Source organism: Ornithorhynchus anatinus, chromosome 8 (genome assembly GCF_004115215.2).
Source record: "Ornithorhynchus anatinus isolate Pmale09 chromosome 8, mOrnAna1.pri.v4, whole genome shotgun sequence".
NCBI lineage: Eukaryota > Metazoa > Chordata > Mammalia > Monotremata > Ornithorhynchidae > Ornithorhynchus > Ornithorhynchus anatinus.
The window spans coordinates 6423859-6431241 of NC_041735.1; positions in this window are offsets into that span (position 1 = coordinate 6423859).

Below are 7383 nucleotides of genomic sequence, written 5' to 3' on the forward strand. Positions count from 1 at the left end.
CTGCCATTTGTCTGCCCTGTGACCTTGGGCAAGTCACTTAACTTCTCTGTGCCTCAGTTACTCCATCTATAAAATGGGGGTTAAGACTGTGAGCCTCATGTGGGACAACCTGATTACCTTGTGCCTACCCCAGTGCTTAGAATATTATTTATAATGATGCTCTGATCCCTGTTTACTTGTTCTGATGTCTGTCTCCCCCCTTCTAGACTGTGAACTGTGGGCAGGGATTGTTTCTCTGTTGTTGAATTGAACTTCCCAAGCACTTAGTAATAATAATGCTGGTATTTGTTGGTATTTGTTAAGTGCTTACTATGTGCAGAGCACTGTTCTAAGTGCTGGGGTAGATACAGGGTAATCAGGTTGTCCCACATGAGGCTCACAGTCTTAATCCCCATTTTACAGATGAGGTAACTGAGGCACAGAGAAGTGAAGTGACTTGCCCACAGCCACACAGCCGACAAGTGGCAGAGCCAGGAGTCGAACCCATGACCTCTGACTCCGAAGCCCATGCTCTTTCCACTGAGCCACGCTGCTTCTCCAGTGAGTTCGAGTCCCAGCTCTGCCACTTGTCAGCTATGTGACTGTGGGCAAGTAACTTAACTTCTCTGTGCCTCAGTTCCCTCATCTGTAAAATGGGGATTAACTGTGAGCCTTACGTGGGACAACCTGATGACCCTGTATCTCCCCCAGCGCTTAGAACAGTGCTCTGCACATAGTAAGCGCTTAACAAATACCAACATTATTATTATTATTATTATTATTATTATTATTAATGGGTTCGAATCCCAGCTCTGCCACTTGTCAGCTGTGTGACTGTGGGCAAGTCACTTCACTTCTCTGTGCCTCAGTTACCGCATCTGTAAAATGGGGATGAAGACTGTGAACCTCATGTGGGACCACCTGATTACCCTGGATCTACCCCAGTGCTTAGAACAGTGCTTTGCACATAGTAAGCACTTAACAAATACCAACATTATTATTATTATCTTGTATCTACTCCAGCGTTTAGAACCAACATTTATTAGACTGTAAGCCCGTCAAAGGGCAGGGACTATCTGTTGCCGATTTGTACATTTCAAGCGCTTAGTACAGTGCTCTGCACATAGTAAGCGCTCAATAAATACTATTGAGTGAATGAATGAACAGTGATGATACATAGTAAGCGTCTAATAAATGCCATTAAAAAAGGAGGGGGGGCAAAATGGACAGATGATGGAAAAGGATGAGTAGCCAATGAATGGGAAAATGGCACCCCCTGGTGTTCTCTTCTCGCATCGCTTCTGCATGACCAGTGGGAGACCAGATTGCACAGCAGAAATTAAGGATTTGAAGCAAATTAAACCCAAATAGTCTTTGGAAAGGCAAATGCCTCCACTTGGGTGAGCATATTTTGGACACAAACAGGAGGATTAATTCTCTGGAGAAGACACTAATGCTAAGAAAAGTCCAGGGAAAACGTGGAAGAGGCAGACCTGCAGCTAGATGGCTAGAGACCATAGCAGCGATAAGAGAAGAATCGTTAGAAAGGTTACGGATTATGACAGGAGACAGGATGTGCTGGAGATAAAGATCTGTAGAGTGGCAATGAATTGGAAACGATTCGACGGCACTTGATAATAATCCTCAAGAATTATTCGACTGGCCCGGTGGAATCTAGGAGGCTGTTCATCCCTCACCAAAATCAAAACCATCAATGAGTTGATTTCTCAAGCGGGTCTCATGAGCGAAAACGGAGGGCATCTGACGTGTTCAAACAGGGGAGAACTGATCCAGGGCTGAGGAATTTGCCAGGAGGGCGGGAGAGCAATCCCTGGAAGGAATGTGGAGGTGGGAAGAGGGAAGTTGGGGCAGGGAGAGGGAGGTTAAAGCCTTCTGGATCTGAAATTACTGGAGAAATACTTCACTTTGAAAATGAGGATTAAATCCCTGTTTTCCCTCACCCATGGATTTTTTCCTTAGGGTATATGTTAAGCACTTACTATGTGCTAGGCACTGAACTAAGATACAATCTGAAAGGTCAGACGCAGTCCCTGTACCATATGGGGCTCACAGTCTTAATCCCCATTTGACCGATGAGGGAAAAGAGGCCCGGAGAAGTTAAATGACCTGCCCAAGGTCACGCAGCAGACAGAGTGCAGATTAGAACCCAGATCCTTTTGACTCCCAGACCAGTACTTGATCCACTAGGACAAGCTTCTTCTCCCCAGGGTATATCCTTCCAACTACCTCCTCAGCATTTACATATTCATAATCACCTGTAGCATTGGTGTTATATCAATTTACAAACCCTTTATTTTTTAAGCATTTATTGACTCATTTATTCATCTATCTCTAGATTATAAACTCCTTGTGGAGAGGGATAACGTTTACTTACTCTATCAGGTTGACATAATTAGTCCACGAAATTCCTTTTATGAACTCAAACCTTTTTTATTACAAGCAAAGAGTTGTTGGGCATTTACGTTAAGTAATGGAGTTATTAGTGAAGGGCTCGGAGAATGATTTGGGCCAAAACATAAGATTAATTCAAACTCGGTAACTAAATTCTAACGTTTATGTAACTCCAGTCCTGGTACAGATTATCACCCTTCTCTTGTCAAAGGCATAACAGGGCTGGGATCAGTGCAAAGGTCATATCTATCAATCAATCAATCAATCAGTGATATTTATTGAGTGTCTACTCTGTGCAGGTTTGGTGCACCGTATGTACATAAGTGCTGTGTGTCAGTAAACTGCTCTTTCAATTGATAATCCATCACTTAATCATATTTATTAAGTACCTACTGTGCACAGTGTTGTACTAAGCGCTTGGGAGAGTACGATGTAGCAGAGTTGGTAGACCTGTTCCCTGCCCACAGTGATCTTAGTCTAGAGGGGTAGACAGACATTAAATAAATTACGGACTTGTACATACGTGTTGTGGGGCTGAGGATGGGGTGGGTAAAGGGAGCAAATCTGAGTGCAAGGGTGAGGCAGAAAGGAGTGGGAGAAGTGGAAATGAGGGCTTACTCAGGGAAGGCTTCTTGGAGGAGGTGTTCTTTTAAGAAGGCTTTGAAGGTGGGGAGAGTGATAGATTGTCAAGAAAAATAATCAGAACTCTTTAACGAGCATTTGGTCTTTGCAGCTCTTGGCAACAGTTTATAAAGATATGTACAAACAAGTGCTGTGTATTAAAAATCTGCTCCTTCGATTGGCAAGTGAAGGAATCAGAACTCTAATTTACTTTCATTTGCCTGTACAAAGATTCTCACTGGTCACTCTGAGCCTGCATCTAACTTGGGCATGTTTGCAGAAAGACCACGGACTAGGAGTCAGGGGTCATGGGTTCTAATCCTTGCTCTGCCACCTGTCAGCTGTGTGACTTTGGGCAAGTCACTAAATTTCTCGGTGCCCCAGTTAACTCATCTGTAAAATGGGAATTGAGACTGTGAGCCCCAAGGGGAACAACCTGATTACCCTGTATCTACCCCAGCGTTTAGAACAGTGCTTGGCACATAGTAAGCACTTAACAAATACCAACATCATTAAGTCTTCGCACATTTCGCTCCTTTAATGCTGAACTTCTCACTGTGCCTAGATCTCACCCATCTCACTTCCGACTCCAACTCCTACTCCTAGCCCATGTTCTGCCTCTGGCCTGGAATGCCCTTCCTCCTCAAATTTGACAATTACTGTCCCTCACTTCTAAGACTTACTGAAGGTACATCTCCTCCAAGAGGCCTTCCCAGATTAAGCCCATCCTTTCCTCTTCTCCTACCCTCTTCTGCCTCACCCTGACTTGCTGCTTTGGTTTTTCTCCCCTCCCAGTCCCACAGCACTTATCTTCATATCCATCATTCATTTATTTGTAATGATGTCCGTCTCCCCCTTCTATACTGTAAGTTCATTGTGAGCTGGGAAGATATCTGTTTATTGCTGTATTGTACTCTCCCAAGCACTTAGTACAGTACTTTATACACAGTAAGCACTCAATAAATACAACTGAATGAATGAAAGTCTCTTTTTGACCTAGGCTTGGCCTCCCCATTTATATTTGTGTTAAGAAGTAGCATTATCTAGTGAAAAAAGCACTGACCTGGGAGTAGGAGGACCTGATTTCTAATTGTGGCTCTGTCACTTGCCTGATGTGAGACCTTAGGCAAGTCACTTAACTGCTCTGGGCCTCAGTTTCCTCACCAGTAAAATGAGAATGAAATACCTGTTCTCCCTCCTACTTCAACTGTGAGCCCCAGGTAAGACAGGGACTGTGTCCGACTTGACTATCTTGTGTCTACCCCAGTGCTTAGCACATAGTCTGTGCTTAATCAATCAATCAATTAATCCATCATTGGTAGTTATTGAGTGCTTATGTGCAGAGCACTGTACAAAGAGTTTGGGAGAGTACAATGCAACAGAATTAGCAGACATGTTCCCTGCCCATAATGAGTTTACAGTCTAGAGGGGAGGCAGACATTAATTGGAATAGCAGACATTACTATGAATAAAATCAATCAACCAATCAATCATATTTACTGAGAACCTTCTGTGTGCTGAGGACTGCACTTGGGGGAATCCAATCTAAGAGAGTTGATAACGTGAGTAGTTATATAACAGACCTTAACAAATATTATTGTTAGTGTTTTGCTTTGGGACTCTCCTTTCTGACTCAACTTTGTTTGGCTTTTCTTATCCCTCGTGCTTCTGTATCATTTCATGTCATCCCAAATATTTCTTCTCCCGAACAGAACACGCACTGTTTCCTCTCCTGATATATACTCTTCCCTGCACAGGATGTCCCTGGAGGAGGAACTGTGTTGGAACATCACGGCTAACTTTAGTTTTCTATTTTCAGCACATATTTGTTCCACGGGCAGGTCATTCACTAGCAAAATATTCCCCCTTTCGGTATTTCCTATGTGATTCATCAGCGTTTGATGGTTCACTAGGTTTCAGAAAAATCTCAAGTATTATCACAGCTACAGTTTTGAACCAAATTAGGTACCATAATAGATTTGATACCATGCTGGGATACCACTACGGCATGCATATTTGTGGTATTTGATAATCATTTATTAGGTGCCAAGCGCCGTACTAAGCCCTGAGGAGATAAAAGTTAATAAAGTGAGGCACAGCATTCAATAAATAACATTCATCGATTGATCAATACATTGGTGAAGGACTGGGGCAGAAGGATCAAGTTCATGTGCTGTTAACCTTAATTAATAAAGTATAGTATCTGTTAAGCACTTACTATGTGCCAGGCACTGTATTAAGCACTGGGGTAGATCCAAACAAACCAGGTTGGACACAGGCCCTATCCCACGTGGGGCTCAAAGTCTCAAGCCCCATTTTCCAGATGAGGTAACTGAGGCCCAGAGAAGTAAAGTGACTTGCTCAAGGTCACACAGCAGACAAGTGGCAGAGCTGGGATTAGAACCCATGATTTTCTGACTAGCAGGCCTGTGCTCTTTGCACTAGGCCATGCTACCCTTCTGCCATCTCTCCCCAATGCCCGTGGACAAGGTAGGTTGGATAATAATAATCATAATAATGGTGATGGTATTTGTTAAGTGTTTACTATGTGCCAGACACTGTACTAAGTGCTGGGGTGGATACAAGCCTGGGCCACGTCCTCCTGCAGTCCTGGAATGCCTTCCCTCCTCACCTCCGCCAAACTAATTCTCTTCCCCTCTTCAAAACTCTACTTAAAGCTCACCTCCTCCAAGAGGCCTTCCCAGACTGAGCTCCCCTTTTCCCTCTGCTCCCTCTACCCCCCACTTCACCTCTCCCAAGCTAAACCCTCTTTTCCCCCCTTTCTCTCTTCTCCTCCCCCTCTCCCTTCCCATCACCTCAGCACTGTACTCCTCCGCTCAACTGTATATATTTTCATTACGCTATTTATTTTGTTAATGAGATGTACATCACCTTGATTCTATTTATTTGCTATTGTCTTAATGAGATGTTCATCCCCTCGAGTCTATTTATTGCTATTGTTCTTGTCTGTCCGTCTCTCCCGATTAGACTGTAAGCCTGTCAAGGGCAGGGATTGTCTCTATCTGTTACTGATTTGTTCATTCCAAGCGCTTAGTACAGTGCTCTGCACATAGTAAGGTCTCAATAAATACTATTGAATGAATGAATGAAAGCAAATTGGGGTACCCTAGGATGGCATTAGCAGTGTGGGCACTCGTTGCTGTTACATTGGCACAGGGGGAGAAGGGTACGTGGGGCCCCCTTCCACCTCATAGCCGACAGACCATTCATTCCTTCTTCATTCTTTAGGTCATATTAATTGAGCTCTTACTGTTTGGCGAGCACAGTACTAAACGCTTGAAAGAGTACAATATAACGATAAACAGACATTCCCCACCCACAGCAACCTTACAGTCTAGGGAGGAGACATACATTAATATAAATCAATCAATCAATTACAGATACATGATAGTGACTCTTGCCCCTTCAGATTCAAAGCCAATCTCCTCCAAGAGGCCTTCCTTGACTAAGCCCTCCATTCTTCTCTCATTCCCTTCTGCATAATCCTGCCTTGCTCCCTTTATTCATCCACCCTCCCAGCCCCACACCACTTACGTCCACATCTGACATTTATTTCTATTAATGTCTGTCTCCCCCGCTAGACTGTAAACTCATTGTGGACAGTGAATGTGTCTGTTTATTGTTATAGTGTTCCCTCCCAAGCGCTTAGTACAGTGCTCTGCACCCAGTAAGTGCTCAGTAAATATAACTAACTGACTCCTGTTGTTTTCATCTCTCCCTGTTGTCTTTGGGCAGGGCAGGGCCAGACCCCAGGATGGTATGAAGAGAAGGTGGAAAGGCTCCGCACAATAATAATAATTATGATATTTTATGAGCACTCCCTATAATGAGGGTGTTTGTTAAGCACTTACTATGTGTTAAGCACTTACTGTTCTAAGCACTGGGGTAGGTACAAGCTAATCAGGTTGGACATAGTCCCTAACCCACAGGGGGTTTATACTCTTAATCCTTATTTTACAGATGAGGTGACTGAGGCCTAGAGAAGTGAAGTGACTTACCCAAGGTCACATAGCAGACAAGTGGCTGAGCTGTGATTAGAATCCAGGTCCTTCTGACTCCCAGGCCCGGGTTCTATCCACTAGGCCATGCTGCTTCCCTGGTGGTGTCTGACGCCAGGATGGCACTGCATCTCCAATCCTTTTTTTTAATAGTATTTGTAAAGCTCTTACTATGTGCTAAGCACTGTACTAAGAGCTAGGGTGCATATAAGGAAATTGGGTTAGTCCCAATCCCTGCCCCATGTGGGGCTCACAGTCTTAACACCCATTTTCCAGATGAGGTCACTGCGGCACAGAGGAGAAAAGTGACTTACCTGAAGTCACCCAGCAGACAAGTGGCAGAGCCGGGATT